The 22762-nt window shown below is 42.3% G+C and overlaps 1 protein-coding gene and 1 pseudogene across 2 annotated transcripts in view; one reads left to right on the forward strand and one right to left on the reverse strand.

Moving 5' to 3' along the window:
• Positions 1-12490, reverse strand: part of LOC148506659 (mitogen-activated protein kinase kinase kinase 3-like) — a 223137-nt gene extending 210647 nt beyond the window's left edge. Inside the window, exon 1 of the mRNA XM_088446422.1 lies at positions 12417-12490. The gene's annotated coding sequence lies outside the window, so the exon portion shown is untranslated. The remainder of the gene's footprint in view (positions 1-12416) is intronic.
• LOC148506661 (cryptochrome DASH-like) overlaps positions 1-22762 on the forward strand; it is a 57812-nt pseudogene that overhangs the window by 27197 nt on the left and 7853 nt on the right. Inside the window, exons 9-13 of the transcript XR_015869759.1 lie at positions 199-279; positions 1458-1537; positions 8814-8873; positions 8972-9129; positions 19847-19966. The product of XR_015869759.1 is annotated as a cryptochrome DASH-like (transcript). The remainder of the gene's footprint in view (positions 1-198; positions 280-1457; positions 1538-8813; positions 8874-8971; positions 9130-19846; positions 19967-22762) is intronic.

A 22762-nucleotide genomic window follows, 5' to 3' on the forward strand; every position in this document is an offset into this window, starting at 1 on the left:
AAGTAGAACACACTACAATAAGTCTGGTATGAGAATCGGCGCGTGTATAGCCGCATAGGGTTACCTATAAGGGAGTCAGAGCAATCCATAACTAGGGTAGGTTACCCGCACCTCCCTCACCACACACTGAGAATCATTGGAAATAAAATTCATGGCTTGTGTTACCACACACCTATCCCATCTCTTACTGTATTTCAGGCTTGCATTGGCTGTATATCTACCAGATATATTTGTGAGCAAATATGAGAGAGAACGAACCGCAAATCAAAGTACATGCTGGTAAGAAATATAAAGTAATTAATTCCTCCCTTTTATTACATTTTCCTTTTTGTAACAATGTTATTTATGGGTCCCCCACATAATCTCTTACTGGTAGCTTGGTCTCAGCGCTTTATAAACTTCAGCAGCCAAATGTAATAGCCTGAGGGGTTTACAAAAGTGTAGAGATTTTGTCAATTTAAAAAAATATGCAAAAACCAACCCAGTATTACTAATTTTTTTTTATAATTGCAGCTTTTAAATATTGCGGCTACATTTCTGAAATCTCAACACTTTGTACAACCCACAGGCTATTAACATTAGGCCAAAGGTTTGGATAGTGGTTCTCGCACTGTACTGAGGTACGGATTACTGCTGTAAGAATATACAGTAGGTCTGTTAGTGTTCTTAGAGGCTAATTACATCAAATAACTTCATGTTTGAATTTTTTGTTTTCTCTAAGGTGTCTGGGATCTGTGTGTGTGTGTGTGTGTGTGTGTTGAACGTACCCTCATATGATGTTTTATGGCTACATAAGAATAAAAAGAAATATGAGAACCCGCGCGTCACGAAAATGCAGCAATCGGTGTCAAGGGGTAATCCCTATAAATGTACCCCCAAAAATATATAAAAGATTTCTCACCTATGCGCACAGGATAACGAATATCAACAAAGGGAATATTGCTTAAATAGTAATATAAATCAGTGTCCCAAGAAGAAGGTGTTCAGTCTTGTCATATAAACAATAAAAGTTCCTGTACAAGAATGGAGGGTGTCCTTCAAGTATTCAAAACGCCTTGTTCACAATAATCTTCAAACTCCCATAACACATCCGTTCATATGAAAAGAGAGAGAAGGACCATCGTAGTGCATTATCATTTAATTTATGAATAAACGTCAGAATAAAACAAATTCACCATAACGATGGTAAGGTTAATGGCGTACCAGAAGATGTGGGTGTAACAAAATACACCTAAATCGCTCAGATAACAATTCCTGGGAACAGGAGTCCGTGGAATTAAACAACCTGCGGTTGGTCCAATTAGAGGAATTGGCTACATAAGATATTATGATTGCTTTCTGTTTGCTTAGAAGAAATAGGAAAACTTTTGGAACCCATATTGCAAGCTTTTATTTTTCACTGCTGTAAAATATTATCTAATTTATTTATTTATTTATATATATATATTTATATTTAGGGTTATCTTTGAGCTTTTGTGGCGAGATTACTTCCGTTTCGTAGCTCTGAAGTATGGCAGAAGAATATTCTTTCTGAGAGGTAAGATGGGCTATTACTGTAGATGGCTTGTTTGGTATTTCCATACTCACTTGGAGAACAATTTTCCATGTACGAGAATATGTTGTGTCTATACATAAGCTTTGAATCTATACTATGGAGAAGAACGCAAGACGTAAGTTTCTCCATTGTCTCTGTGCTGTGAAAACATCTGATTTGTTGTCCGTCCTTCTTGTTTGTGTCATATTTTGCTTATGTTGAAAGATTGTTTTGTAATGGGGGGTATCCACTAAGTGATTTAAACAAGCGATTGCACGATAACGATGTCGTTATCGTGCAATCGCTTGCAAATCGCGCATGCATCATGCAAATGTCCATGTTTTACCATCCCTCCGTCACGCTCTGGACTATTAAAACCACTTTCTTACCACTCCGGTGCCTGTCCAGGCTGGAATTGAGGTCCGCTCATGCTGACCATCACTCCAGGATAGCACAGAGGTCTGCTCAGGCTGCACGCCAGAGTTCCCTCCAGAACAACAGTGTGGGCGCAGCCATGTTGGACTCTGTTACCTGATGCTCTTCCTCCACTCAGAGTGCTGCTCCCAGACCAGCTGATCACAGCATCCAATCCCTGGGGATGCTCCCCTATAAATTCCATTTCCAGACTGTCCTCCTTTGCCAGTACAATGGGCCTGATTCAGACCCACTCGCGAGCGGCTGTCCGCTCGCAAGTGGGTCGATGTTCTGGACTGAGCATGCGCACGACGGAGCGTGCGCTCTGCTCAGAGCGTACGGCTCTGAATGAGGGCCAATGTTGCTTCTTGCTGAAGTTACAGTTCAGTACTGAGCACAGGTATTTTGTATCTGAACGGTCCCAGGGTCTGATTTAGTACAGATCGCAATAGCGATTACGCACAGTCTCACTGTGAAGATATGCTAATCCTCTGTGACAACTATGCTGTCGCAGCACTACATAAGGACACCCACCTTACCTTACACACATCCGTAATACTTAGCAAGACTGCAAAACAATCGGTAATATCGAGTACAATCGCAGCCTCACGCACACTTGCACAAGCTCTGACCACCTCATTGCACGCAGTCAGTACACAAGCTGCGTATGGCATCGCAGTGGATAATTTTATGCATGTCCATGCAACGGCATTGGCACGCCTTCATTTTGACGACACCCCCCCACCCCGGTCTCTCTTCACCACACCCAAACCATACTACCTATCAATTGCTCTGCGGTGGGTCTGCCTAGTGACTGCGATGCATTCGCAGAACGCAACAATTGGCTGATTGTGGGCATAATCGCAGTTTCGATCCTTGCTGAATCAGGCCCCCAGTCTGTTCTATCCAGTTCCTATATCTGGTAAACAAGTCTCCTTTACCATCTTGCACACCAGTCTGGTTTTACCACCGAGGCACGGTTCCAGCCGATACCTCCAACCATCTGTCGCATCCAACATTGGACTCAAAGTAATCCAGCTCTTCAGTACAGCATTACCGGTCACTCCGGCCCAACTCAACAATCCAGAATCATCTGTCCCAACCCGATTCTGCTCATCTATACAGTATAATTATCTCCAGTTCTCATTCCTAATAAAGACATTGCATTCCTGTCCTCGCCTTCGGGTCCATCATCCTCCATTTCAGCCTCCCACTTCTGTTCCAACCCTCAGACGTGACACCCTCAGCATAACAACATACATATACAACAATATATGTGAATATACTGGGTATTTGACAATGATATACTAAGACAATATTTACTGTGAATATAGCTCCAGTATCCAAAGTACTACTAAATTAGACCCTTGTGCGACAGGACATGGCGAGGCCGCCTCCTGCTTAAATACCCCCCCCCCCCCAAAAAAAAAATAATGATTAAATAAAAATAAAAATAAGTATTTTTTTTTTTTCTTCTTTCTCTCCTCCTTTCTACCCCTTCTCTCTCTCTTTATATTTCCTTTTGAATTGTTGACTGTACCCAGTCCATTCGGAACAAAAAATATAACTTGTCAAGGAACAGAGTCATAGTGGGTTTATCTGAGTGGGCCCATACTTGTAGTACCGTTTTCCAAGCCACTGCCGAGCTCAACATTAATAATTTTCGTTTCCCCAATGCATTTCTGCTGCCAGACGGCCTTATACCCAGTATAGCCCATTCTGTGGATAACTGAAAACCTCTTTCCACATACCGACCCACAAACCCCCCCTACTCCTTTCCAGAAACGCTTAATAACATAACAGTCCCACAAACAGTGGAAGAGATCTGCATTCCTGGCCCCACATTTCGGGCAGTTGCTCGAGGGAGTTAGTCCTATTTCACTGCGTCTCTGCGGTGATCAATATGCTCTATGATAATTTTATAGAACATTTCCCCATATGTTGGGATAGGGAGTAGTCTTAAAGATTGCTTCAGTGCCCCTATTAATATATTCACTGAGAATTGGGGAAAATATTCCCTTCATTTAATTAGCCCCATCGTGACTTCATTATAGTCTATTTGTGGACGTATGTATGCATAATATAATGATATTGCTTCTTGTTTCGGAACCCCTTGTTACAACAATCTGTCTAATTTGTTGTCCCAGTCTCTCTCATTAAACTCTTGCATTACCCTATTTGTATAATATTGAACGTGAATGAATGCCAATCCCCCAAAATTTATGCCTTCAAATTTTTCACTTACTTGAGACAAATTCAATGTTTTTTTGCTTTGTATATTAAATCAAACAAAATTGGTATCTCTTGCTGTAATATTTTATAGTACTCTGGCGCTAGCCCATTCGGGCCAGGAACCTTGTTCAGTTGTAGTCCCGCCAACGCCTCCTGAACCTCTTCTATTGATATATCTGAATTGAACATATCTTTATGTACCTGAGATAATTTTGGCAGGTGGGCCTTTGATATTAAATGATTCATTAAATCCTCATCCTGAGTAGAGGCAGTGTATAATCTTGAGTAAAATCTATGAAATAACTGCACAATTTCTTCATTATTTGTTGTTTTCCTATTTTTCTCTGTGTCCTATATCTCTATGTAATTCCTTTGTTTCTGAGATCTGGCTAGCGATGCCAGAAGTTTGCCTGGTCTATTTCCCCATATATAAAAACGGGTTCTTTGTGTAATCCAATGCAATCTTCACCTGTGCAAGTAAGTGGCTTTCCAGTAGAAGTCTATTCTGTTTATATTCTCCAAAGGTTGTTTCTGAAGGATCTGCGGTATACGTCCTAAAGCTCTCTGATACCGCACTACTCAATAATTAGTACTTATGTCTATATTTTTTCCTATAGTTATAAATATATGACATAATGTGACTTCTAATTACTGACTTTGAAGTCTCCCAAAATAATATTGGTTCCTCTATGTGCTCCCTATTGTCCTCTTGGAACTCTGGGCCTGATTCAGACCCGCTCGCGAGCGCTATGCGCTCGCAAGCGGGTCGATGGTGGCCCAGTGCGCATGCGCATGATGGAGCCGGCTCCGTCGTGCGCATGCGCGAGACCCAGATAGCGACGGGCAAACCGTCGCTCCGGGTCTCGTACCAAAGGGGCGTGCTGTCGATGTTGAGTGACAGCACGCCCCCTTTGGTGGGCGGGCCGGGGGAGTGGCTGCCCAAACGGAGGCGTTCCCATGTGAGCGCCTCCGTTTGGGGGCGGTCCCAGTGACATCACGAGTGATGTCAGTGGAAGAGATTTCGGCTCTGTGAGAGCCGAAATCTCTCTGGAGCTTGCCGGAAAGAGGCCCTACCACAAGGGTCTCGTCGCAAGCCCGATGGTCTTGATTTTTTTCTCTGCAGCGATCTATATCGTTCAGTTGTTCAATTTATCTGCTAATGGATAGGCCCCCTAAGAGTTAAGGCTCGCTGCTATACTTTCCCCAATCCAATGGGCTTTAAGCTTAGCTTCACTTCCCTTCTGCCAATGGGTTTCTTGTAAAAAAGCGATATCTTGACCCATTTCTCTTAAGATGTTCCACAACCCTTTTCCTTTTTACTGGGGTATTTAAACCCCCCACATTCCATGAGGTTATCTTAAATGAATAAACCATCCGTATCCCAACACATCCCTCCGCCGATGTCTAGCCCAAGGGAGAGAAGGAAAGAGGAAGGAGGGCAGGCAAAAGAAGAGGAAAATTCTCCCTCTCCCTCTTAACTACCTCTGTCATTAATATTTCCATTAGCCTATAAGTGTAAACTCTATTACCCTTATTACCATATAAACTTATGAGTGCAATTCCTCCTTTTCTTTATTTTCCTAAACCAAAATTCACCAAACTAACTTAACTTGTCATAACCCATCACTCCCAATTTTGTAATATAATTCATTATTGTGAGCCACATTTTCATATTGTCCCCTGTCGGGGCAAAACCATTATATAATACAGAGGTATAAGACCTACTCTCATAGTTATAACCCCACACTAAACACGATTCCACAAGTTCAACATAGTCCTCAACACAATAATGAAGCAAATTGTTCAGCCTAGATTCCCTGTAATTGCCCAAGAGGCCTACACTATCTTGCCCATGCCTCCATATCTTAATTTTAAGTGAAACATTCTTATCCCTTTTATAACCCCTTATTAAAACACAATCTTCAAGATCAACATTAAACCATGAACCATATTGTGACCAGATAGTTTGTCACGAACCCGGGCTGACTCGCAGATACAACAATCTGGATCAGCTAGTTGTGACACCGGCGCACCGCGGTTACTTACCAAAATACACGGTTCTTCTGCCACTGTTCTCCGGAGGTCTGCGATCTCCCAACAGATTAATAATAAATCACATTCAAATTACACACAAATATGTAGCATGGGCCTATCCAGGCACGCAAGTTCAATACGAATCACGGAGAATATGCTAGATTAAATGTGTTTAATCCAAAATATATTTTCAAGGCTTAGTTACAAAAAATATTAATAAAATGACAAATAGGTTATAATGCAAATATTTTAAAAAAATAAATAAGAGTTGTCCCTAAGACAACTCACAAAAAAGTTCTTAGCACTGCTGATGGGGTGGGGGATCTCACTCACTGGAATATCCTGATGCACTCCCAGAACTTCCGTCTGAACCCCAAGGAGTGAACATTGAATGCTGGATGGTATTCCTTTTTTATACATCCCTAATTGTTTGTTCATACTTAACAGGGTCTCCCAGGGGCGTCTTAAGAGAGGATGGGGCCGTGTGCACTCCCTGTGCGGGGCCCCCTCGTCTCTCCCTGGTGGCCGGCAGCTGACTGACGCGGCTAGCCAGCCACCGTAGCCTTAGTAGACTTCGAGCACTAGAGTGTGCCCGGAGTCTACTTCGCATGCGCAGTAGACTGCATTCTTTATATGCAGCTGCAGCTGCTCTTAACTATCTCTTTTACACTGCACTTTTCTTACTATGGCGGTGCCCTGGGGCGGCTTAGCTGGGCCAGTTTGGGGGGGTCCAGCGCTCTGGATTTGAACCCTAGTATGTTAGGGACCTACCCTAAAGAGGTTACCTGGATATAGTGGGTAGGCCCATAACCTTGGCCATGATTATGCTAAAAAACCTCTATTGATTGCAATATTTTATTGCATTTATATATTATTAATAATTTGGAGTTGTGCACCTGAGATTGGTATGTTTCTGTGCCATATTCTTCAGTAGTATTGTGTGCCATTATGGCATCATCCTCCAAGTCACTCACCCGCTGTTCTAGGGTTTCTATTTTGCAGGTATTCTCAGCAATTCTTGCCAGGGCTGAGTCAAGGGAGGCTTGAATATGATCAAGTTACTTATCTATAGAAGGCAAAATATTTTGGGTCATATTTCCCCCTTTTGGGGACCCTTCTTGGATTCGTATGGGAGTGTTAGCGTGTGTAGCATCTCGTGAATATTGCCGAGCAGGGGAAGCTTGAGTTGTTTTACCCACCCAGATGTGGCTAGCAGAATAAAGCTTCCAAGGTCCTGACCAAATGATTCTGGGGGCCTTATACGGCCCCCGGGCCTGAGGTTCCCAATCCCTGCAATAAGCACTGTATATTCTGTTGATCAAATCCGCATGCTAAAGTTAGTACACATGAGAATAAGTCTTATCTCATCCCATGAGATTCAGTAGGCCCAGACACTACCGGGCTATGTGCAACACTCTCACCATATGCATGCGCCCCTTAGAGTCACAATCTGATTATTAATCCTTACAGGGGTGCCTCAGATACCCGGATACATAGGCTTATACCCCCACCACCCCTGGTTTTTCTCCTGATGATTCAAGCTTCCAACACTTGGGGTGTGGGTTATGAGTTATATTCCTAATGGCTCCGGGGAGAGTGACTAATTGACAAATACCAGATGGTCACTTGGAGCCAAATCCCAGGGATCTTTCCCTTGAGTTTAACCTTGAATACAGATGACCACAGCCGAAACTCACACCCCTTCCACCTGGGGTTTTGCTCCCGGTCGTGCAAACCCGCTTTAGATCGGGAGCGGGTTATATGTTATAATCGAGATTGCAACAAGGTGAGATGCGGATTGGCCCAGTCCTCCTAGTCACTACCAACAGTCATTTTGTACATTAATAGGTTAGACCTCCTCTGCCAAACAAGCTTTGTAACTATGAACAACCTTCATTGAGAGTCACTGATCTGTGCATTAATAAATCAGACATACGTTACCAAGCTGGTTTTCATATGGAAAAAAATGTTCCCCATAGCAACTGCCGCTCAGAAGCGCCTTCTTCTGCCACTAATTTGCTTGGTACCAGACACCGTGTTCGCCTCGTGGTGTGCTTTCTCCACCTCATGCGCTGCTTGGTGCTCAGTTTACCCTGCCAGGCTGATGCTAAAGTGCCGCCGTCCCCACCAGCGGGGCCTACCCTCTACATCCTCTGCTGTCTTGCTCGGACGGGGAGGATCACCTCCTTCTAGGGGCCTCTCTTATTGCCCCCGGCTCTCTAAGGCAGGCTCTCTCCGGCTTGCACAACGGCCCCCAAGTCGGGCCAGACTCCGGGGGATCAACCACCTCCACGAGCTCCACCACGCAGCCGGACTTGACCATCAGGTGATCAGCCGGCGTCCTGCTCACAGGGCACGGCCAGGGGGGAAAAAAAAGCTCCCTCCACCTGTTCTGGCATCCTAACCCGGAGCGCTCCTAAAACGCGGCCACTCCATGTGCGCTGCCCCACCGGAAGTGATCTTAGATTGTTTTAACACAGTTTCCTTGTTTACTATTCCCTCCCATAACTACCTGCCCGCATAACCCACACTATTGTAGTGCGTGGAACGTTGTTGCTACATTAATTGCCCTCTTACAGCGACCTCTCCAAATATTTAGGTCTTCAGGATAAAGAGGTTCCCTGGAAGAAAGATCTGCAGCTATTTGATGCCTGGAAAGGTCAGTTCCTTGCTTGATTCTCTTCCTCCCATCACATACAGATGCTAAGAATTGTATGCTTATAACTGACAGCGGTCTTGTGCTATTCGTCATCATAGAAGGACGTACCGGGGTTCCTTTTGTTGATGCTAGCATGCGTGAACTGGCCATGACTGGTTTTATGTTAAACCGGGGGCGCCAGAATGTGGCCAGCTTTCTCACCAAGGACCTTGGCATTGACTGGAGAATGGGTGCTGAATGGTTTGAATATTTGCTGGTAAGAAAAGAATTACAATATATTGTTTGTTTTGCTTGTAATGCCTGCATATGTTTAAAGGGGTGTGTGTAAATACTGTATTTATTGTTCCTGTAAATATTGTATTATATTCTAATTCTATAAAAAAAAATTGTTTTTGACTTTTTCGAAAGTGGATTTATTTCTTCCTTTGTTGCCCATAAAATGCTAAACACACTGTTACGTGGCCAATGGAGCCCAGGGTAGCGCCGTACTAGAAGATTACGGAGTGCTGGCTCATGTGCATTAGTGTGGCTTGGAACAGTTCTATCTCACTTTTTGTGGCAGCACTTTACTTACTTTCCATTTCCTCTAACTGATCTATAGATTTACATATACAGTAAAGGTGCATACACACTGGGCGATTTTGTGACCAATTTAACGATAAAGATATTGTTATCGTTCAATCGTTTAAAAAATCGTGGTTTTTTGCAAAAAACGATGACCGATCACGAGATTGCGCGCTCCCGTTTGTCGTTTATCTGTGTCATTTATCGCCAGTACATGCAGGCCGATTTGAACGATATCGTTGTGTATTTCATTCATATCGGTCTGTATTTTAGAAAACGATAAACGATGTTTTTGGTTTATTGCCACTCCCAGGAAACTCCCTTTCCTCCATCTTGTTTTTTTTGCAGAGCTGGTAGAGCTGAACGCTGGAAGAGCTGAACGCTGGAAGCAGGAAATATTTATTTGCTCTGTCATAAAGTTACCAGAGGTAAGTAAAGAAGACCCCACTGTCCACCAATGTTTAAGGTGCTTTCGTTTGGCCTATTTTCCGGGTGTCTTCTTGCAAACATTACTAAGGGGACATGCTGCATGGGGGGATAATGCACTAGGGGGACATGTTGCATGTGGGGATAATGCACTAGGGGGACATGTTGCATGTGGGGATAATGCACTAGGGGGACATGTTGCATGTGGGGATAATGCACTAGGGGGAAATGTTGCATGTGGGGATAATGCACTAGGGGGACATGTTGCATGTGGGGATAATGCACTAGGGGGACATGTTGCATGTGGGGATAATGCACTAGGGGGACATGTTGCATGTGAGGATAATGCACTAGGGGGACATGTTGCATGTGGGGATATTGCACTAGGGGGACATGCTGCATGTGGGGATAATGCACTAGGGGGACATGTTGCATGTGGGGATATTGCACTAGGGGGACATGCTGCATGTGGGGATAATGCACTAGGGGGACATGTTGCATGTGGGGATAATGCACTAGGGGGACATGCTGCATGTGGGGATAATGCACTAGGGGGACATGTTGCATGTGGGGATAAAGTACTGGGGTGGACAGTCGAAGGGGATTATTAACTGGGTCCCAATTTTGAATTTTTTTCAGAAATGTCTGGATCAAAAAATAAAACTTTCTGGACTGGATTCATTGACCTTTACCGGTCAAACGAGTGCCTCTGGAAGATTGGGTCTAAAGAATACTCCAATCGGGTGAAAAAAAATAAGGCACTGGAGCACATTATGAAGTATAGTGAAGAGCTTGATAGTGAAGTGGATATTGAATGGGTGAAGGACCGTATCCAGAATCTACGGACGGTATTCAAGTAGGAACACAATAAGTATATTGAAGCTAAACGATCTGGAGCAGGGGTCGATGACATAAAAAAGCCTTCACTGTGGTATCACGATTTGCTCCTGTTCACATTGGAAAAAGAGCCAAAGAATAAGTCCAGATGTACCCTGGAGCCGCATTCCCCTGATGTGGTCGCACAGGAAATGGACAGTCCGGCTAAGGTATTTTTTTTTTTTTTTTTTCTCTCGTTTTTTTTTTTTTATTGATTTTTTTTGTATTTACTATTAAGGTCATGACTGCACATGTTGCCTGTGAACCTCTGTCCAGTGAGCACACAGAGGTGGAATTTGTGGCTATGACGAAGCCGTCTGAAGCTCCACCAAAGAAGAAGATGTCTTCCAAGGCATCCACCTGTGCTATTTCACGTAGTGAGTGTTTTTTAAAACAAGCAGAGGAGTTGATTCGGAATCCCCCTGATTCAAATACAATCTTTGGGCAAAATATTGCCGGTGAAATACTGTGCCTTCCACCTGAACAGGTACTGCCTTTTAAACGTATTGTTTATATGGCGATGGTACATGCCTATCAAAGCGATTTGAAAATGACAAGTGCCATCGCCATAGATCCAATACAAAAGTCCATCCAATCTGCCTCTGGCATTGTCCCTATCCCACAACATATAACCGCATTGCCCCCTGTACAAAATCCTCCTCTATCAAATCCCTTCCCCTATTATGATTCGCGGAGCCAAACACCAACACCTCCCTTCCAAAGTACCTCAGCCAGCGTAGTCTCGAACGCTTGGCAGAGTGCTAATTCCACTCTTCATGGTGACAATGTTTTTTATAAAGCTTAATTTGTTTTTTTTTTGCGTTTTTTAAAATTGTTTTAAAAAAAACTCACTCTGTTTATTTTGTTGTTTTTCCTATTTTGTTGAAGAATGGTCAGTCAGACATAGTGATGGCTACTATATGTCATTTGCTCAATGTTTCTAGAGCTTGTTGAGCTTATTTTTGCATACCGTCAATACATTGGGCATCTGTTCCTTGAAGCAGGTTAATGTTGACATCCCTTTTTTTGTTCTGTAGTGTACCAAAGTATTTGTCTCATTGTCTTTTTTCAATGGCTCAGTTGGAATTCTTTGCTCCAGACACACTCTTTTGCCTTGTAAAGGTTAATGAATACATAATGTATGTATATTATATAGTTATAATCTTTGTTTTCTACATAAAACTGAAGAAAAAACTAAATTAATTTTGTTTTGTCTTTACTTTTGCCATACATATTGATTAGTTAAATTAAATAAATGATAGATATTGATATATGCTATGCAATTTTCTGATACTTAATCCTGGCATACTCAAACAACATTCAATAGCCTCCTGACGGTAGTGTTAGCTACAGTACCCAATGCACCTTCACCGCAAGTTTATCCTGGTGGAGGATTCGTTTGGAAATAACCACTGGGTTAGTATACCGTGCATGTACATTTTGATGATGAAGGCAATTTTAATTTATTTGACATTAGTCTGTCATAGAAAACTGTCTGCCGGAAAGAGCCACCATCAGACGACCTCCCATTCTTGCCCACATCAACGTAAATAAATTCATTGTTGGTATCAACTATTGCCATCATTACAATACTAAAGAAGCCTTTATAATTGTAAAATAAGGATCCACTTTTGCCAGGGGGAGTTATACGAACATGTTTACCATCTATTGACCCACCACAATTTGGAAAATGCCATCCTCGTTCAAATTCTTTAGCGATTATTTGCCACTCCTCCACCGAAGACGGAAACTGAAATATTAAAACAAAGAAAAAATTATTTAATACATATTTATAACGTCAAATTAAATATACCACAACAAGAGGGCATACATTTGACAGCATTATTATTGCATTATCATTGCTGCCAGTAATAAATCAAATAAAAATTTCAGGTTACAATCTTTGCAACAACAAATAGTGCCCCTGCAGCATATAGTACCATTGAAGGGTGCATACAGTGCATGGCCAGCAGAAATCTAACATTATGAAAAAACACATTACATATAATTTATAGATTTAACCCCTATGTTCATTTTGTTACTTTTGGTTTACATAATTACAAGCATTAAAACAAGTAGATTAGACTTACCTTAAAATAATTAGCCCTCAGGACAGTATATATAGCTTTGCAAGTCTCAGGTATGATAATACCTAAAGCCTGGGGTGATATCAATGTACCAAACTTTAAATCTTGCAGAGATCTGCCAGTTGCCAAAAAACGTAGAGTTGCAATAAGCCTCTCAGCCCTAGGTATTGCACTCCGCAGCCTTGTATCCTGCTTCTGAATATTAGGTGTAACCAAGGCCAACAATTCTTGTAATGTTGCATCATTCATTCTCAAGTAGTTCCGGAAATCATCTGGATTATTTTCCCGGATTTCCCAAAGTAGTGGCATATGAGAGAGAGACTCTCTCTGCTGCAGCCACTCTTTCATCCAGCATGACCGAGGCCTACTCCCCTTCTCAGACCTCTCTCGATCAGTGAGTAGCACAGCTCCAGCATATGCTAGCATTACACGAGATCCATCACCACAGATAATGATCAGCACTTGTTTAATTGGCAAGCCAATAACAAACTACAGAAAACTAGCAAAGTAACAACGTTCTGCAAGTATACACCTTACAGAACTAGCCACTGAGCATAAATGCAATTTTATGAAATGGCCGACAGCTTTTTATTGACTTTTATAAGCACCACCTACTTTTATTTATATTAAAAATTATATACACCTTTTAAAGAAATATTGTCCCATTCAAATGGCTTTCAATATCGGTTGACGACATCGTTTATCGTGGATCGTTTATAAAATCGGCCATAATATCGTTCATTAAAAATGAACGAAGTGAACGACATTGTCCACCAGTGAGGACAGGAAATTTCTAAACAATCGTTGATCGTTATTGGTGAATCGCTAGGTTGCCCAGTGTGTATGCACCTTAAGTTACTGTGCTGAAGAAATGAAATGAAAAGTTGATTTTTGGGACAGTGTCTTACTAGTTTGTAATCGCTATACTTGTTCACCTTACCTCTGCAAGGGGCTTGCTCATCAGTCTGTCATCACTCTGTTTTACTCTGTTTACACATTTTGCCAGGGTCAAGATCCGCATTCTATAGACCATGCTATTAGTTAGTAATACTACAGCTATCTAACATTTGACATAGAGGCCTATTTATTAAAGTAACCCCCCACCCCCACCAAAACCAAATGAAAAAAAAAAAATAATTCACGCGGAAATTATTTCTACCTGCATTTTTTATCAGGCAATATCACAAATGCCAAATACAGGAGGTATTGTGAAAATGGCAATCTCCATTACGCACAATGGGGACTGTGATCTGAATCAATTTACTGAACTCCAAAAAGCTTAGCTTATTGTAAGTTAGTCCTGTCACCTAGCACAGTCATAACTTATAAACTACATGTAACGATTTAGATTTTTTTGGAGAGGGACCTGAAGTGTCGGAAGTACCACTTGCACAATTGAGGACCGATGGCCGCGCATTCGTCTAGGTCCCAACCTGGAAGAAAAGTGATTGCGTAAGCTGTCACATTACATTTTAGCTTTTGTCGGGATGGGCTCTTTTCAGACATTTCTACAATAATAAATAGCCCCGAAAATACATCCCATATTGCAGCGATATGCTAATTTTCAGAGCTCTTGCTCCATTTATAATTGATCCCATAAAGCGAAAAGTATCAGGGCTTTGCAGATACAAATGTGTCCTCATACATCTAGCCTCCTTGCATGTTAAACAGCCTTTCTGGTCGCATCATGCAGTGGTGTGACTCGGTAGCGCTGTGCATCTTTTCGTGCAACTTTTTTTCCCTGCAAATGTGTCTCATGCGCACAGCTATGCAAATAGGACGCACAAGCCGCTGCATGCCTATATTCTATGTGCGGGTGCATTTGCTTGCAAAGCGCTACGTTAGTGTCACAACCGCTGACACGTTAACGTAGCATTTTGCATGCAGATACATCCGCAGTTGCACACAGAATATAGGCATGCCGCATCACTATGCGAATAAGACGCATTTGAAGGGAAAAAGTCGCACAAAAAGATACTCGGTGCTGCCGAGTCACACGGCGCTCACACGTTATGTGTAATGCGACTTATAGTGCACGGAGGATAGATGTATGTGGACACATCTGTAAGCTACAGATTTATATTAAGATAGAAAAAATTAAATTTTGTGCAAAGGTTTATCCACTCAAAGTAGGTAACTATTTGTATATATAATTTAACAAATCTTGAAGTTCAATCCAATATTCATTTGAACATGTTTGAAGCACATGAACCTATGATATTTTGTAATATTTAGAACTACTTACAATATACAGTGTTTTCCTCAATCATTCGATCTGGAGGACAGTGCACATCTAGGGAATGGTTATGGAGCATACACACGGCCAGATTTGTCAGATGAACGATTGAACGATTTTACCAAAGTTTTGAATGATTTGAACGATTTTTGACTGCATTAAAATGAATGGAATCGTCCAAGTCTGACTGCAAACACATCAGATGTCAGATATCGTTATCTGACAAACGGGAACGCGCATCGTTCATTGTCCATCGTTCAGGCATGTCAGATATGTTAGATTTTCCTTAAGATATGAACGACTGAACGATTTTTAAATCGTTATCGTTCAGATCTGAAGGAAAAATCTGACCGTGTGTATGCACCATTAGAGAGGCTGGCACAGGAGTATAGGCACTAAAAAGTGTGAAGCTCCGCCACCTTCTACCCCTCCCATATCCACTGGACCTCGGTTTTTTATTTAGTTTATTGGAGTAGGGAATTTTTTAGATGTCTCTTGTTTTTTTTTATATCTTTCATAAGCCAACTGCATGACTCCTGGGGTATCCAACTCCATCCTCCAGTGGTAGGGGCCCGTCTGATAAGGTTGCGGTTTGTCTGGCTTCAGTCCGCTTTAGATCTCTGGATTTGGGGTATTGTATCCAGAGGTTACATTCTGGACCTGGTAGGCCCCATGCCCACAGGGTTTATGGTCACTCGTCTTCCTCAGGACCTGTCCAAACATACAACTCTACTGTCAGCTGTTCATTCTCTTTTAGATTATTGTTCTGGTTCCATCTTCCCAAGAAGGTCAATGGGTTTACTCACACCTCTTTTTTTGTGGGGAAGTTGTATAGGCAATTCCATCCAATTCTCAATTTAAAACTGCTGAATCCACATCTTTTTCTAGCAAAATTCAAGAAGGCGTCTCTGCTCTTTCCACCAATATCCATGCTGGCCTGGTTTCTTCAACGAGTTCGACGAGAGGGTCTTCCTGAGATCCTTGTTGCCCCAAACTGGCCCCGTTGTCCTGGCCCCGTTGTCCGCCTTCATGACATGCTGGCGAACGTCCCTTACAGCCTTCCTCTCCAAGATGATCTTGGTCATAAGGGACCAGGCCTAAACCCAAATTTACCTTGTCGGGCTTTGAAGGCTTGGTTCTTGAATCCCAAATGCTCAGGGGTCGATTGTTTTCGTGGCCAATAACTCAGACCATAATTCATGTTCCTAAACTGGTTACTTCCAAGATTTATCATCATATCTGGAAACTATATTTTTGGTGCAAGCGACAATTGTTTTCCCTAGCCACTTTTCGACTACCACGGCTCTTGGCTTTCCTTCAGGGTGGGTTGACTAAAGGCCTTCACCTTTCTTCCCTCAAGAGCCAGGTGTCAGCCTTGTCTGTACTGTTCCAAAAGCACTTGGCTCACCTACCACATATCATCGTCCTCTTCCTTAATGGGATCATAACTTGGTCTTGGAGGCTCTTGAAAGACCCCCCTTTGAGCCCCTGGACACAGTGGAGTTGAGGTATCTCACCTTGAAGGTAATTTTCGTCCTGGCCATTGCTTCGGCTTGGCGAGTTGGCTGCTTTAGGCTGTAAGCCTCCCTTCATGATGTTTCCACCCCGATCGGGTGGTCCTTTGAATGAAACCTTCCTTCATCCCTATGGCTTGTTTCGAATGTTCACTTGAATCAGGATATCGTTCTTCCCGCCTTTCTGGGAGCAGCCTCCTCACCTTCTTCGTCCTTGGAGTTGTTTGATATAGTTTGTGCTCTAGGTATTTACAATGACCTTACAACTTCCATTTCATTGATACCCACAAACTGGGTTGGCCGGCATTGAAGAATTCCATAGCTTGGTGGATTATTTCTGCCATACACCAGTCATACCTATTGGCTGATAGGTCTGTTCGGTCTTCCCTATGGGCTCACTTTACTCGTGCCAGAGGTACTCTTGGGTGGTTCATCACAGTGCTTCAGTGAAACAGTTGTGCAGAGCGGCGACATGGTCATTTTACAAAGTTCTACCAGTTCCAAACCTTTTGGTTACAATGACGCCAGCTTTGGGCGTAAACTTCTCTGTGCGGCTTTGCTGGACGGTTGCCCCCACTTTTAGGCTTACATTGGGAAGTCCTATTGTCAAGATATGCAGTATCCCCCAGATTGTTTGATAGAGGAAATTGGATTTTTATATATTGTAAAATCCCTTCCTCTGAGTTGTCTGTCCTGTGTCGTCTTCTTTGGCTTTGTTAGGCAAAAACTGAGGTCCAGTGGAGGTGGGAGGGCTTAGAGGGGGCAGAGCTTCACACTTAACTATTTAGTGCTTATACTCCTGTGCTGGCCCATTTACCCGTTAAGATATGCAGTGCTGTGTCCCCAAATTAATTAGATATCTCTCCTCTCCTCCTTATCAACCGTTTCCATAGGTGACACAGTATGGGAACTTATGTACACCTCATCTGCTTTTCTCCAGCACATGTGCTTGTATTTCATAAAAGATTATGCACAAGCTCTCATTTATGATGACAAATGGGGAAATGGATATCTCGGTCCGTGCCTTAGGGCCTGTTACTTCTGTGTAAATACCAGAATAAAAATAGGGAACTGATTCTACCTGTGGCTGACTCCTGTGCACCTGCTACATACATGCACGGTTTCTAGATACTCCTATAATATGTAAACATTTTTTTTTTAAAGAAGATCTTCTGTATGATCTACAAATCTGCTTCATATCAGAAAGAATAGTTTGTTTATGCAGCTATGGGCTATGACACAGACTGTGCTCTACAATGAGAAACCATTGTACTTGGAGAACAGGTTTTGGTTTTGTAATTCTCAGGGCAACAAAATGAAAAATCCTGCCAGAACACATAGTTGACTGGAGAGATGAAGCAATATGCGTAGTAAAAGGTGCAGGGTGACGGGTATAATTCAACAAGGAAATAACCCTTATATAACTGAAGTTGCAAAAGAAAAAGAGTGAAATCTGCACAGAAAAGTTTGATCTAGTAATCATGTATTGTTAGCCAACATAAACTACGTATATGAGCCCATACCGGGTTGCAAATCGCTCTAGTTGACAGTGCTCCCTAGAGCCAGGAGGTTATGTATAAATAATAAGGGAGAGAAGGCTCTTTTTCTGGGGCACTCTTGTGTGTACTGTTATACGAATTAAAATATAACTTTTATTAAAGTAATTTAAAATTATGTTTCTCTAGAAGAATATAGTTCAAGAAAAAATATGATTCAAGAGAAATTGCAAAGTTGCATTATGTGTCGTTGGAACGACATATAGCCGATTCCTGTCTATGTAGAAATTACATTCATTGCGTATGATTATTTTGAGTATTTTTAGAAAGGAATCGCAAAAGTAAAACAAGGAAAAGGTGACAATCTTAATACGCAATGATATAGAACAATTGTTCTCAAACAAGGTTCCCCTAGTGATCCATAGTACATACATTTATATTTCATTTTCATATACATCTTTTGTATATGTTCAGGTTCATATTGGTAATCTGAAACTGGGAGTGTGTAAATGAATATCTAGACAATGGACTATTTGTTTGGTGACAGGTTTATTTAAATATTTGATAATTCTCATTACTTCCACGTGAGTAATGGTACATAGGAAAACATCTAAGTTAGTTTCTCTGGTCTATAATTCTTTTTCAGACAAATTGGTTAAAACGCATAAATGTAACCAATTTGAACAATTTGTTTTTTGTCAATTTTCCAGTGTTTAAAACCATATGATCTTTTTTGGACAAATAGATGACTTAGATGAATAGATGAATTGTATGTTACACTGCACTGTCTGCTATATGAAGGGACTATGGATGAATACTAGTTTAGGACTAGTGGACGACTTTGTAACTCTCAGTAACCATGGTGACTTATTATATTTTCAGGAATACAAGAGTATCACATATGCATGCTAATCTTGGAATAGTTCATAATTTATTTGTGATCAATGTGGAATAGTCCATCATTTGCTATATAAATGTGCAATATAAGGATGGTTAACCTGTGACATATAATGGTTAACATACCACAGGTACATACTGCTGTGGGTAACACATTTGTATTTTTCTGGTCAAAAAGAATTATAGACCAGTGAAACTAACTTAGATGTTTTCCTATGTACCATTATTCACGTGGAAGTAATGAGGATTATTACAAATATTTAAATTAACCTGGCACCAGACAAATAGTCCATTGTCTAGATATTCATTAACACATTCCCAAACAGTTTCAGATTACCAATATGAACCTGATCATATAAAAGAGATATATACAAAATTGAAATATAAATGTATATATGTACTATGGATCACTAGGGGAACCTTGTTTGAGAACAATAGTTCTGTATCATTGCTTATTAAGATTTTCACCTTTTCCCTTGTTTTACTTTTGTGATTCCTTTCTAAAAATACTCAAAATAATCATACGCAATGAATGGAATGTCTACATAGACAGGAATCAGCTATATGTCGTTCCCAGGACACATAATGCAACTTTCCAATTTTTATTGAATCAGATTTTTTCTTGAACTATATTCTTCTAGAGAAACATAATTTTAAATGACCTTAATAAAGATATATTTTAATTTGTATAACATTACACACGAGTGCCCCAGAAAACTAGCATTCTCGCTCTCATTATTTATACATACCTGAAGTGGCCTATGGAATGTCCTATGGAAAACCTCTAGTTGGGTGACTCCCTGCTATGCGATGACTGGGTTGCATGAAGAAATGTGGATGTGCAGCAATAAACAAATGTTTACTCCTGTTTTTCTAGGTGGACTATGATGTGTGCAGTAATTATGGCAATTGGATGTACAGCGCTGGGATTGGGAATGACCCAAGAGAAAACAGAAAGTTCAATATGATTAAACAAGGGCTGGATAATGACGGCAATGTATGTATCGCAGTAAATCAAAATCCTCTAACACAACCGATGGTCTGTCCGTGGTAAAGGAAAAATATAGCCAGCCTGCTAATTATTTTACACCGTAAACCCGTGTACACATTAGGATGACCGGCAATCATGCAGATGGTTGGGACGATTTTCCTTTGCCCCGGATCGTCACAGATTGCTGGTACACACTAGACCAGTGGTTCCCAAACTGGGTGCCTTGGGTTGATGGTCAAGTAACAAATATAATGATTTTTAGTCAACGTGATAGGCCAAACCAGTGCTAATGGCTACCAATCAAAAAATATGTGGGAAAAAACAGCGCAGCCCCGTCATCCACCACATAGATTAACCTAAGGGTGACATATAAGCACAATTTACTGCATTTAATTTTTGCTGAATTTCTCAATAAGAAACTTTTGGCCCATGCGTCCCGTAGAAAAAATTCTGATACACCAGGGCGCCATGATTCTAAAAACCTGGGGAACCACCGCACTAGACGATTTAGTGAAAAAAGGAACAATAACTCGTTCCTTCCTTCATTAAAATGCACTACCACACACACAATATTGTTTGGTTGACCATACAGCACAGTCAAGCAAACTATCTTGTATGTCATGTGCGGGAACGCGCAATTAAGGGTACACTCTAGACGATGTGTATGCACCCTAACATCTAAGAATCTTTTCCACAAGTTACATTCTGCCTTCACGTCAATCAGTGGTGTAATGTTACATTCATTTTTATTTAATGTTGTATTCACTTTGAATATTCCCATTACCTACACACTGGGGGTTATTCAGACCCGTTCGCGAGCGCAGGTCGCTCACAAGCGGGTCGATGTTCCCCCACTGCGCATGCGCACGACGGAGGAAGCTGTAATGCCCACCAGGGCATTACAAGCACTTACGCAGGCATGTGTAAGGCCAGGGGACCCGGTGGTTAATGTCTGCATGGGGAGAAGGCGCTCTCCCTGCGGCCCCTCCCCCAGCTCAGGGCGCCATTCCACTGCGGTCCTGCTGCTCCCTGACCTGCTCCTCCCCCACTGAGACCCACATTCAGGTCTCCGGGAACGCTGGGTCCAATCTCCCTGTATACCTCTACCAAGGTCCAGTATATTGTATATTCTGCATTCTATGTGATTTATGCTAGCCTGCTGTTTGTTTTCTTTTTCATATGAGTGTTGTCACGACCCTGTCTAGTTGTCACCTTTTGCCTTGGGACTTACCCCTGTCAGCTTCCCCATGGATCTGTGTGTGTAATTTGCCTGGAGGATTTGCTCTGATTATTGCACCTGGCCTCTCCTCTGTCTGTGAGCACTGCTAGCCCTGATTGGAATCGCAGGTGTGGTTCTGATTCTCAGAGCTGCAGTGATGAATACTCCCTCTGCATGTTGTGCCTTCCACCACTCAGAATGCTACTACCAGACCACCTGTCCGTATCCACCAATTGCTGCCAGACCCATGGTATGTATATCCTCTCCTGATAGCATTCTGGGCCTGAACATCTCGTCTTCCCGTGGTGTATGGTTCATGCTGTTCCTGCATTCAAGTATATCCCTGAAACCTGCTACAGCAATCCCTGGCGCTATCCAGAAAACCTGTTTCAGCTGTACTTGGCAATCCAGTAAATCTGCTGGCAGCAACCCCCGGTGCTTCCAGAAAACCTGTTACAGCCAAACCTGGCAATCCAGTAAGCCTGCTGACAGCAACCCCTGGTGCATCCCGAAAACCTGCTACAGTAATACCTGGCATCCAGACGTCCTGTTACAGCAATACCTGGCCTGTGCTCTGCTGCTAGTCCTACTCCTGGTTGGTCCCTGGCACTCTGTAAACCTGCATCGTGTCACCCTGCCTTGCTTCCTGCTGTGGATCAACTCCTGCCCCTTTTACCTTCCTACTCCCTCCCTGAACCTAAAATTCCCAAACCTACCCATTCCTTCCTGAAACCTGTTATTCCCAATTATCCTATCCAGCCTGCACCTGAGTTCCAACCTTGTCACAGCATTTCCAGATTACCCTGTTTAGCCCTCATCTCAGCATTACCTGACTTCCCTTCAGCCATTGTCACATTCCAGTCCAGAGTCAAGTTCCAAGCTCATCAGTTCTATCCACGTTGTTCCAGTCCAGAGTCAAGTTCCAAGCTCATCAGTTCAGTCCACGTTGTTCCAGTCCAGAGTCAAGTTCTTAGTTCATCAGTTCAATTCAACAAGTCTTCCTGCCGGTCCCTCCAGTTCCTGTCATTTATCATCAAAGGCAGTTTTCACTGCTACACAAGTCTTATAAATAGAGCTATCTACATTATCTGTGATTCCAGTCATGCCGGCCTCCGTTGAAACCCGATCACCACCTGAGACAGGTAACTCGCAGACACCAATTGTGACAAGTGTCAGCTTATACCTTCCCCTTTCTTCTACTATAACCCTGGCATACTAAAGGTATAGGGGGTTCATTGCACCTCACATCTCCATATATTTGTGAGGGCTATCACATACTATATATCGCTGTTGCGTACTACACTGTGCCATATTAACCATACAGCTGGCTTGCTCACTGCACTGTGCCAGATTGTGTGTTACATTATATTTGCAGCTATGTCTAGCAGAGGCAAGACTGACAAACAGCCTGCTCCTCCCACTCTGGTGTCTTGTAAGTCCTGCTCAGCAGACTTAACTTCAGAGGACCTCATTCAGGATAGTCTTTGTGCATTGTGTTCTACTGCCCCGGGCCCATCAGCCCCGGTGTCCTCTCCTCAGGATCCACCCATGGCTACTCTTTCACAAGTGCTGGCAAAAATTAC

This window comes from Taudactylus pleione, unplaced genomic scaffold (assembly GCF_031769625.1).
Source record: "Taudactylus pleione unplaced genomic scaffold, aTauple2 ptg000398l, whole genome shotgun sequence".
Classification (NCBI taxonomy): domain Eukaryota; kingdom Metazoa; phylum Chordata; class Amphibia; order Anura; family Myobatrachidae; genus Taudactylus; species Taudactylus pleione.